Below are 12,852 nucleotides of genomic sequence, written 5' to 3'. Positions count from 1 at the left end.
CTGATGGTGAGGTGGTTTGTTTAAGTCAGGCACCCGGGGAGACACCTGTTGTCCGTGGGAGGAATAGGGCCGTTGACATGCCTGGTGAAAATACCAAAAAAATCAGCTCTTCGGTGTGGAAGTATTTCACCAGAAATGCGGACAACAGGTGTCAAGCCGTGTGTTCCCTTTGTCAAGCTGTAATAAGTAGGGGTAAGGACGTTAACCACCTCGGAACATCCTCCCTTATACGTCACCTGCAGCGCATTCATAATAAGTCAGTGACAAGTTCAAAAACTTGGGCCGACAGCGGAAGCAGTCCACTGACCAGTAAATCCCTTCCTCTTGTAACCAAGCTCACGCAAACCACCCCACCAACTCCCTCAGTGTCAATTTCCTCCTTCCCCAGGAATGCCAATAGTCCTGCAGGCCATGTCACTGGCAATTCTGACGAGTCCTCTCCTGCCTGGGATTCCTCCGATGCATCCTTGCGTGTAACGCCTACTGCTGCTGGCGCTGCTGTTGTTGCTGCTGGGAGTCGATGGTCATCCCAGAGGGGAAGTCGTAAGCCCACTTGTACTACTTCCAGTAAGCAATTGACTGTCCAACAGTCCTTTGCGAGGAAGATGAAATATCACAGCAGTCATCCTGTTGCAAAGCGGATAACTGAGTCCTTGACAACTATGTTGGTGTTAGACGTGCGTCCGGTATCCGCCGTTAGTTCACAGGGAACTAGACAATTTATTGAGGCAGTGTGCCCCCGTTACCAAATACCATCTAGGTTCCACTTCTGTAGGCAGGCGATACCGAGAATGTACACGGACGTCAGAAAAAGACTCACCAGTGTCCTAAAAAATGCAGTTGTACCCAATGTCCACTTAACCACGGACATGTGGACAAGTGGAGCAGGGCAGGGTCAGGACTATATGACTGTGACAGCCCACTGGGTAGATGTATGGACTCCCGCCGCAAGAACAGCAGCGGCGGCACCAGTAGCAGCATCTCGCAAACGCCAACTCTTTCCTAGGCAGGCTACGCTTTGTATCACCGCTTTCCAGAATACGCACACAGCTGAAAACCTCTTACGGCAACTGAGGAAGATCATCGCAGAATGGCTTACCCCAATTGGACTCTCCTGTGGATTTGTGGCATCGGACAACGCCAGCAATATTGTGTGTGCATTAAATATGGGCAAATTCCAGCACGTCCCATGTTTTGCACATACCTTGAATTTGGTGGTGCAGAATTTTTTAAAAAACGACAGGGGCGTGCAAGAGATGCTGTCGGTGGCCAGAAGAATTGCGGGACACTTTCGGCGTACAGGCACCACGTACAGAAGACTGGAGCACCACCAAAAACTACTGAACCTGCCCTGCCATCATCTGAAGCAAGAAGTGGTAACGAGGTGGAATTCAACCCTCTATATGCTTCAGAGGTTGGAGGAGCAGCAAAAGGCCATTCAAGCCTATACAATTGAGCACGATATAGGAGGTGGAATGCACCTGTCTCAAGTGCAGTGGAGAATGATTTCAACGTTGTGCAAGGTTCTGATGCCCTTTGAACTTGCCACACGTGAAGTCAGTTCAGACACTGCCAGCCTGAGTCAGGTCATTCCCCTCATCAGGCTTTTGCAGAAGAAGCTGGAGACATTGAAGGAGGAGCTAACACGGAGCGATTCCGCTAGGCATGTGGGACTTGTGGATGGAGCCCTTAATTCGCTTAACAAGGATTCACGGGTGGTCAATCTGTTGAAATCAGAGCACTACATTTTGGCCACCGTGCTCGATCCTAGATTTAAAACCTACCTTGGATCTCTCTTTCCGGCAGACACAAGTCTGCTGGGGTTGAAAGACCTGCTGGTGAGAAAATTGTCAAGTCAAGCGGAACGCGACCTGTCAACATCTCCTCCTTCACATTCTCCCGCAACTGGGGGTGCGAGGAAAAGGCTCAGAATTCCGAGCCCACCCGCTGGCGGTGATGCAGGGCAGTCTGGAGCGACTGCTGATGCTGACATCTGGTCCGGACTGAAGGACCTGACAACGATTACGGACATGTCGTCTACTGTCACTGCATATGATTCTCTCAACATTGAAAGAATGGTGGAGGATTATATGAGTGACCGCATCCAAGTAGGCACGTCACACAGTCCGTACTTATACTGGCAGGAAAAAGAGGCAATTTGGAGGCCCTTGCACAAACTGGCTTTATTCTACCTAAGTTGCCCTCCCACAAGTGTGTACTCCGAAAGAGTGTTTAGTGCCGCCGCTCACCTTGTCAGCAATCGGCGTACGAGGTTACATCCAGAAAATGTGGAGAAGATGATGTTCATTAAAATGAATTATAATCAATTCCTCCGCGGAGACATTGACCAGCAGCAATTGCCTCCACAAAGTACACAGGGAGCTGAGATGGTGGATTCCAGTGGGGACGAATTGATAATCTGTGAGGAGGGGGATGTACACGGTGATATATCGGAGGATGATGATGAGGTGGACATCTTGCCTCTGTAGAGCCAGTTTGTGCAAGGAGAGATTAATTGCTTCTTTTTTGGGGGGGGGTCCAAACCAACCTGTCATATCAGTCACAGTCGTGTGGCAGACCCTGTCACTGAAATGATGGGTTGGTTAAAGTGTGCATGTCCTGTTTTGTTTATACAACATAAGGGTGGGTGGGAGGGCCCAAGGACAATTCCATCTTGCACCTCTTTTTTCTTTTATTTTTCTTTGCGTCATGTGCTGTTTGGGGAGGGTTTTTTGGAAGGGACATCCTGCGTGACACTGCAGTGCCACTCCTAAATGGGCCCGGTGTTTGTGTCGGCCACTAGGGTCGCTTATCTTACTCACACAGTCAGCTACCTCATTGCGCCTCTTTTTTTCTTTGCGTCATGTGCTGTTTGGGGAGTGTTTTTTGGAAGGGCCATCCTGCGTGACACTGCAGTGCCACTCCTAGATGGGCCCGGTGTTTGTGTCGGCCACTAGGGTCGCTAATCTTACTCACACAGCTACCTCATTGCGCCTCTTTTTTTCTTTGCGTCATGTGCTGTTTGGGGAGGGTTTTTTGGAAGGGACATCCTGCGTGACACTGCAGTGCCACTCCTAAATGGGCCCGGTGTTTGTGTCGGCCACTAGGGTCGCTAATCTTACTCACACAGCTACCTCATTGCGCCTCTTTTTTTCTTTGCGTCATGTGCTGTTTGGGGAGGGTTTTTTGGAAGGGACATCCTGCGTGACACTGCAGTGCCACTCCTAAATGGGCCCGGTGTTTGTGTCGGCCACTAGGGTCGCTTATCTTACTCACACAGTCAGCTACCTCATTGCGCCTCTTTTTTTCTTTGCGTCATGTGCTGTTTGGGGAGTGTTTTTTGGAAGGGCCATCCTGCGTGACACTGCAGTGCCACTCCTAGATGGGCCCGGTGTTTGTGTCGGCCACTAGGGTCGCTAATCTTACTCACACAGCTACCTCATTGCGCCTCTTTTTTTCTTTGCGTCATGTGCTGTTTGGGGAGGGTTTTTTGGAAGGGACATCCTGCGTGACACTGCAGTGCCACTCCAAAATGGGCCCGGTGTTTGTGTCGGCCACTAGGGTCGCTAATCTTACTCACACAGCTACCTCATTGCGCCTCTTTTTTTCTTTGCGTCATGTGCTGTTCGGGGAGGGTTTTTTGGAAGGGCCATCCTGCGTGACACTGCAGTGCCACTCCTAGATGGGCCCGGTGTTTGTGTCGGCCACTAGGGTCGCTAATCTTACTCACACAGCTACCTCATTGCGCCTCTTTTTTTCTTTGCGTCATGTGCTGTTTGGGGAGGGTTTTTTGGAAGGGACATCCTGCGTGACACTGCAGTGCCACTCCTAGATGGGCCAGGTGTTTGTGTCGGCCACTAGGGTCGCTTAGCTTAGTCATCCAGCGACCTCGGTGCAAATTTTAGGACTAAAAATAATATTGTGAGGTGTGAGGTATTCAGAATAGACTGAAAATGAGTGGAAATTATGGTTTTTGAGGTTAATAATAATATGGGATCAAAATGACCCCCAAATTCTATGATTTAAGCTGTTTTTTAGGGTTTTTTGAAAAAAACACCCGAATCCAAAACACACCCGAATCCGACAAAAAAAATTCGGTGAGGTTTTGCCAAAACGCGGTCGAACCCAAAACACGGCCGCGGAACCGAACCCAAAACCAAAACACAAAACCCGAAAAATTTCAGGCGCTCATCTCTAGTATTTTGGAATAATTGCATACCATAATGAGATATCATGGTGATGGGACCTAAGTCTTAGCACAGAATGCATTTATGTTACATATACACCTTATACACACAGCCTGGAGGTCATTTTAGACAATATTTTTTTATAACTTTGTGCATTAAACAAAGTGTGTGTACATTCACACAATTCATTTATGTTTCATATACACCTTATACACACAGCCTGAAGGTCATTTAATACAATATGTTTTTATAACTTTGTGTATTAAACAAAGTTTGTGTACATTGAGCCATCAAAAAACAAAGGTTTCACTATCTCACTCTCACTCAAAAAAGCCCGTATTTCGGAATATTCCGTATTTCGGAATATTTGGATATGGGATACTCAACCTGTATCACATAGTGTGTACCCTGCCTTATTCATTTAACATAAAATTACAGTTATTTAGAAACCATCTGATTATTGGTCATGCAAAATGGAATGAAATACTTTTTGGGGGTGTACCACAGGTCTGCCTTTTTTTAGTGACAGACAAAAATGGGGCTTGTCGCTTAAGACATATCTAACAAGTATGGTTATAGACAAGGGACACCTTTATGAAAAAGAAGGAAAGCATTGCCTGATGCAGAGAATTAGATTCACATTTATTTTACTGCATTTTAAGCAGGGCCTGTCTCTTATCTGGTTTGGTGGCTCTATCAGCCATAGGATAGAAACATAGAAACATAGAAACATAGAATTTGACGGCAGACAAGAACCACTTGGCCCATCTAGTCTGCCCATTTTTTTTTATCCTGTAGGTAATCGCAACCCTTTTTGAACCTTAATTCTTAACTCCCATATATATATATATTGCTAAAAATACCATAGACCAGGCATGTCCAAACTGCGGCCCTCCAGCTGTTGAGAAACTACACATCCCAGCATGCCCTGACACAGCTTTAGCATTCTCTGACAGCAAAACTGTGTCAGGGCATGCTGGGATATGTAGTTTCACAACAGCTGGAGGGCTGCAGTTTGGACATGCCTGCCATAGACTAACAGTAGTAATAACAATAAAAAAAAAAAATGCAGACATATGTCTTCCCTTTTAATTATTCCTGCATCGTTACCGGGGGGGAACCTATGCATGTTCTATTAACCAGAAGCAAACTGTATGTGATGGGCGGGAAGAGGGTGACCTGGGGGAGGATGGTAAGAACCAATATGGGGGCAGAGGAGAGTGAACCGGGGAGGGCACCATAAAGGGTACAGTGAGATTACCAAAGGTGTAGCCCGGTTCATGCTGATTGGTATTCAGCCCATGTTGACTATTTGCTTGAGCTGCCCTCTCTTCAACTGCCTTTAGACAGAACAGAATGCAGTTCAATGGGAACTTTAAAAAGGGATCTTTGATCCCTATGGTGGGGATCTTAAGGGACATCCTCATGGTCACTCTCAATGAAGCATAGGTGGAAACAAAACTCAGCGGTTACACTTTTTTTGTTAAGTACGGGCTCTGAACTGGCCAGGATCGAGGCATCACCTGACCGCCAGTCACACAACTACATCCCCTGTGACACTGGCGTACGCAGCACATTTTATTAGGGGGTGCACTGTCGGAGGGGTGTGTCTAGCACCGCCTTTTGGGCGTGTCTAGCACCATCTATTGATGGTCAACGCATATAAAATATCCACCTTTGTACCAATCCTAATAAAGCAGATACATTGTCAGATGTTGTGGTGTACACCAAACAAACACCCCTGATGGCACTCACTGCAATTACACTGCTCCTCCTCAGCCTGGTCTGGCTGCCCCTCTCTTTCCCCTGCAAGCTGCAGTCACTCACTGACACTGACAGTCGCAGACTAGTACTGCTGCTGCTGGAAAAACGAGTGACGTGTCAATGCTGCTGCCGACCGCCTGCCAGTATTGAATTTGTCTTCCTAAGAGGAACGCTGGCTGCATGCTGCTCCTCATCAGTGGCTGGCATTGGCATAGCATAGAAGGAAAGAGGTGGACGTGTGGCAGGTATGACGGGTGGGCGTGCGAGCAGCATGACGTCATCAATTCACATCACGCTGTTGTTGTACATGGAGGTGGAGCCGGGAGTTTGAAAGCCGGTGGCAGTGGCACCCTTGATTAACCCAGTTGTCCGGTCAGTAATGCAGTCCTGACAGGGTGCAATGCAGAGGGGACAGTAATCAGCCTGCTCGGCGATCGCTGCATCAGGCTTGTGAGATCGGGGTGCCAGACATTAGGGGGTGCCTGTGCGCACCAGGCACCCCCCCTGCGCACGCCTATGCCCTGTGAACAGCCTCTTGCAATCCTAATAGGGATCAACATTCCCTTTTACAAGTTCCTTTTCATTCTCTTTCCTTTTCATTCTCTTTCTTTTAAGAGCAGTAGAACAGGGTGCAGCTCATGTGGAACAGTAAGTCAGGCTGTATCCCCTAGTACTTACCCGGTGATAATACAGTAGCATCACAGGGGCTCTATAATAACAACATTTAGGGGGAGGCTGTCCCGCAAGGCCCCCCTCTGCCCTTCTGAGCATGTGCGGGGCTGGTGGCTGTAGTTCTACCACTGCATGTACCTTTATGACAGCAGCTGCAGTATGTACTACTAATGAGATCCCTTCATACTGTAATTCAGTGCAGGCCCTGCAGATACAAAGCTCTCCTGTTGTTCCTCTGATTGCACAGGAAAGAAAGAAAAAAAAACATTACAGAGAGGTAATAAATGGAAAGCAAGTTAACAAAGGAAAGTGGACAGAACTGCTGAAGATGTTAGATGTTTGCAATTGTTCTGCAGTCAATGAATATTGAGCAGCTTGGTGATTTCGGAGCCAAGCCCTTGAGAAACAGCTAAGTATTCACTCTTTTTGTACAAATCCTTCAATAATTAAGACAGAGGTCAAAGCATTGGTAGGTAAATATGCAGATTTAAGGGCACAGTTGTACTTTAGGTTATTAAGTCCTTTGCCAACTGCAAAACCAGCGAAGAGTGCATTCACATCTGGGTAATTACTAGGGCCTGGTTCTCGGTGGCACGCAGATGGCGCTACCTTCTCTTTGTGCTAATGCTGAGGACAATTTCTTCAGAACCGAGACTCCCACTTGCAGCTTCTTGCGGAGGAGTAAATCCATCTCAGACCATCAGTGCTCCATTGGAACTTACAACAGTCCTGTGGCAGACGCAGTTATTCCATCTGAGTATGGCGTACTGCGTGAGAGGTTGTGCATCTTTAGCAACATGTCTGTGACATGCCCACATCTGCCTAGCACCCCCCCCCCCCATTACTTCCCATAAACACCCACTTAAATCCACACTCCCTGCATCTAAATACGTTCTGCATCCCTGTGTGGTAACAACTGAGATACATGTGCAGTGCGACTTGGAGGAATATGCAGTACTTAAAACATCCGCCAACAATCAACTCAGGCTCTTAATGTGCTGAGTGCAGTTCTCAGATTAATTTCTTCCCTTCTTGACTCGACGTTAGCATGCCAATTACAGTCTTCCAGTCACCTACAGACAATGAAGGCGCCCGTTTTGGGGAATGATCCAACGTTTATGAGAATGCAGCATGTTCCATAGGAACTACTGACATCAATGAAGCAGTACATGGCTAGTGAATTTCCAGGATATATCCTCATTATGAATATAGGTTCAGTCCACAAAATTGCCACCTTCAGAGGCATAGCCAAAACTATGTGGGCCCCATAGCAACATTTTTAAAGGGCCCCCATCCTAATCAGCAGTGTATTTATAATGGGTACAGTGTGTGTGGTGCACACGGGCACCCGAGGTCCAGGGGTGCCCACACTGCACACTCTGCATCCTTTTTGTTTCAATACTTACCCTCCGGAGTCCCGCGACAGCAGCAGCAGTGCTGCTGGAATCCCCAGAAAAGTGGCATGGTGGCCATTTTACCGGTGTTTTGCGCAGGTGCAGTAAGAAAGTCTCTGGGAAAATGTCCGCCGCATCGTTTTGCAGGAGACTTGCACATGCGCACTAGACTCTGGCACAGCGCTAGAGTCCCCTAGTGACTCTAGTGTCCAGAGTCTACAGTGCTGCCAGCTAGGAACTGGACCCACCCGAACTTCCCGATCCGGGCCAGACTCGGATCCCAAAATGGGGCAAAACGTCATCATCCCGCTGTCGGATTCTCGCTGGGTTTTGGATTCTATAAAGGTCCCAGTGATCTGAGCCATTTTCACTCTGGTTGTAGAGAGTGCACTGAACGGACGTGTCCATCTCAGTGCTGGGTTGTGTGGCGTGGGGGCATGGGGCTGGTGGCTGCTGTAGGGCGTATCAGTCCAGGGGTGCTCTGTCTGTGGTCTGGTGTATCTGACAAGGGGTGCTCTGTCCACCTAGGGGTGATCTGCCTAAAATATAATTTTATATATATATATATAAATGAACGTGTACGGCGGCACTCGGATACATGAAGACAAGACAACAGCCTCTGTAGCCAACGTTTCAAAGCTTTGAAATGTTGGCTACAGAGGCTGTTGTCCTGTCTTCATTCATCCGAGTGCCGCCATACACGTTCATTCATATTGGGGAGCTGTAGAGATCTCCTTCACGGAGGGCAATGGGAAAGGTATGAGTTTGTTTTGCGGAGAAGTGCCGGGATCATTGATATATTATATATATATATATATATATATATATATATGTATACACTGCTCAAAAAAATAAAGGGAACACTTAAACAACACAATGTAACTCCAAGTCAATCACACTTCTGTGAAATCAAACTGTCCACTTAGGAAGCAACACTGATTGACAATCAATTTCACATGCTGTTGTGCAAATGGAATAGACAACAGGTAGAAATTATAGGCAATTAGCAAGACATCCCCAATAAAGGAGTTGTTCTGCAGGTGGTGACCACAGACCACTTCTCAGCTCCTATGCTTTCTGGCTGATGTTTTGGTCACTTTTGAAAGCTGGCGATGCTTTCACTCTAGTGGTAGCATGAGACGGAGTCTACAACCCACACAAGTGGCTCAGGTAGTGCAGCTCATCCAGGATGGCACATCAATGCGAGTTGTGGCAAGAAGGTTTGCTGTGTCTGTCAGAGTAGTGTCCAGAGCATGGAGGCGCTACCAGGAGACAGGTCAGTACATCAGGAGATGTGGAGGAGGCCGTAGGAGGGCAACAACCCAGCAGCAGGACCGCTACCTCCGCCTTTGTGCAAGGAGGAACAGGAGGAGCACTGCCAGAGCCCTGCAAAATGACCTCCAGCAAGCCACAAATGTGCATGTGTCTACTCAAACGATCAGAAACAGACTCCATGAGGGTGGTATGAGGGCCAGACGTCCACAGGTGGGGGTTGTGCTTACAGCCCAACACCGTGCAGGACGTTTGGCATTTGCCAGAGAACACCAAGATTGGCAAATTCGCCACTGGCGCCCTGTGCTCTTCACAGATGAAAGCAGGTTCTCACTGAGCACATGTGACAGACGTGACAGAGTCTGGAGACGCCAAGGAGAACGTTCTGCTGCCTGCAACATCCTCCAGCATGACCGGTTTGGCAGTGGGTCAGTAATGGTGTGGGGTGGCATTTCTTTGGGGAGCCGCACAGCCCTCCATGTGCTCGCCAGAGGTAGCCTGACTCCCATTAGGTACCGAGATGAGATCCTCAGACCCCTTGTGAGACCATATGCTGGTGCGGTTGGCCCTGGGTTCCTCCTAATGCAAGACAATGCTAGACCTCATGTGGCTCGAATGTGTCAGCAGTTCCTGCAAGATGAAGGCATTGATGCTATGGACTGGCCCGCCCGTTCCCCAGACCTGAATCCAATTGAGCACATCTGGGACATCATGTCTCGCTCCATCCACCAACGCCACGTTGCACCACAGACTGTCCAGGAGTTGGCGGATGCTTTAGTCCAGGTCTGGGAGGAGATCCCTCAGGAGACCATCCACCACCTCATCAGGAGCATGCCCAGGTGTTGTAGGGAGGTCAAACAGGCACGTGGAGGCCACACACACTACTGAGCCTCTTGTTTTAAGGACATTACATCAAAGTTGGATCAGCCTGTAGTGTTTTTTTCCACTTTAATTTTGAGTGTGACTCCAAATTCACACCTCCATGAGTTAATAAATTTGATTTCCATTGATAAGTTTTGTGTGATTTTGTTGTCAGCACATTCAACTATGTAAAGAACAAAGTATTTAATAAGAATATTTCATTCATTCAGATCTAGGATGTGTTATTTTAGTGTTCCCTTTATTTTTTTGAGCAGTGTGTATATGTATATATATATATATATATATATATATATATTTGTTTGTGTGCTGTATGTCAGTGTACTATACAATTTTTCTTTTATTTGCATACAGTAAGTACTGTGACACTGCCGGTCAGACCGCAGTATATTATTATTTTGTACTCATACACGTATTGTGCAACACTCAACACTTTGTGAAATTAAACTACAGTGTTTGATTTCTATTTCTGACTCATACACGTATTGTGTGACACTGTGGGTGAAGGTAGTACCACAGTAAAATATTTTTATACTCATACTGATTGTGCGACACTGTGGGTGATGGTGGTACCACAGTAATATATTTTATTTTGTACTCATATGCGTATTGTGCGACACTGTTGGTGAAATTAAACTGCGGTGTTTGATTACTTTTTCTGACTCATACATGTATTTTTTGATACTGTAGGTGAAAGTAAACTATAGTGATAGATTATTATCTCTGACTCATACACATATTGTGACACTGTAGGGAGTGGCGAACTAGAAATTTTTCTCCCCCAAGCCAAAACATTCTCTGCCCCCCCCATAATTGCCAGTAGTAAAGCGATGAATCTGCGCACGCAAAAGGGGCGTGACCTTGCTGGAATGGGCGTGGCTTTGCATAAAGGAGCATGGCATTGCAGGAAAAGACTATACACCAGTTTTGCAACCTGCACGCCCAGACGTTGGCCACCACAGGAAAAAAAATAATCCTGATTCATGCCGCTTACATTATTTGTCATTTTTCCTCATTTTGCCCATTATACATTATGCCACATACTGCAATGGCCCTTAGACATTATGCCACACAGAATATGCCACACACCATAATGCCCCTGACACATTATGCCACACACCGTAATGCCTGTGACACATGCAATGACATGCAATGACATATGCAATGCTCGTTATACATTATGCTACACACTGCAATACCCCTGATTCATTATAGCACATACAATGTCTGTGACACATTATGACACACACCGCAATGTCCGTGATACATTATGCCACACACTGCAATGTCCGTGACACATTATGTCACACACTGCAATGACCTTGAGACATTATACCACATACCACAATGCCCGTGATATAGTATACCACACACCGTAATGCCTGTGACACATACCGCAATGCCCATTATACCCTATGCCACACACCGCAATGCCTGTTATACATTATGCCATACTGCAATGCCCTTGAGACATTATACCACATACCACAATGCCCGTGATATAGTATACCACACACCATAATGCCTGTGACACATTATGACACACACCGCAATGTCCGTGATACATTTATGCCACACACTGCAATGCCCATTACACATTAAGTCCTACAGTAAGGCTTCTAATTACTTTTAAATTACTTGCTCGTTGCCAGGGGTTTCATGCTCTTGGTTCCATGCACGGTGCCAGGGGTTTTCATGCTCAGGGTGTCATGCTTGTTGCCAGGGGTTTCAAGCTGTAGGTGTTATGCTTGTTGCCAGAGGTATCATGTTCTGGGTTTCAAGCTTGTTGCCAGAGGGTAATATTCATTGCCAGGGGTTTCATGCACTGGGTGTCATGCTCGTTGCAAGGGGGTTATGCTTGTTGCTAGGGGTTTCATGAGCTGGGTGTTGTGCTTGTAACTAGGGGGTAATGCTTGTTGCTAGGGCTGTGCTCCCAGTGCCATATATGCCCCTAGTGCCAGATATTCCCCCACAGTGCCAGATGCACATATGCCCCCAGTGCCCCATATGCCCCCCCAGTGCCAGCTACACACATACCCCCAGTGCCAGGTACACATATACCCCCAGTGCCAAATATGCCCCCCAAGTGCCAGCTACACATATACCCTCAGTGCCAATATGCCCCCCCAGTGCCAGGTACACATATACCCCCAGTGCCAAACATGCCCCCCCAGTGCCAGGTACAGATATACCCCCCAGTGCCAAATATGTCGTTCCCCCCCTAGTGCCAGGTACACATATACCCCCAGTGCCAAACATGCCCCCCCCATAGTGCCAGGTACAGATATACCCCCGCCAGTGCAAATATGTCCCCCCCAGTGCCAGGTACACCCCCCCTTCCCCCGGGCTCCCCCGCTGCTGTGCATTTTGGGAAGGACACGGAGGGCACAGTGCGCACCTCTACTGTGTGTCCCTCCTGGGTCTTCGGCGGCAGCGGCGTGTCTGTCAAATGAACTGTCGGTTCATGAGCCAATCAAAGCTCACGAACCGGCACTTCATTTAACAGGCACGCCACTGCCGCCGGAGACCCAGGAATGACACACAGTAGAGGCGCGCACTGTGCCCTCCGTGTCTTTCCCAAAACAACCAGTGGTGGCGGCGGCGCCCCCGCAGCCCTGCGCCTTCAAGCGATCGCAGTGGCTGCGGGGCCTTAGTTACGCCGCTGACTGTAGGTGGTACATTGC

Source organism: Pseudophryne corroboree, chromosome 10 (assembly GCF_028390025.1).
Source record: "Pseudophryne corroboree isolate aPseCor3 chromosome 10, aPseCor3.hap2, whole genome shotgun sequence".
NCBI classification, from domain to species: domain Eukaryota; kingdom Metazoa; phylum Chordata; class Amphibia; order Anura; family Myobatrachidae; genus Pseudophryne; species Pseudophryne corroboree.
The sequence above is the reverse complement of the archived record's forward strand: the minus strand, read 5'-3'. Positions refer to the sequence as shown.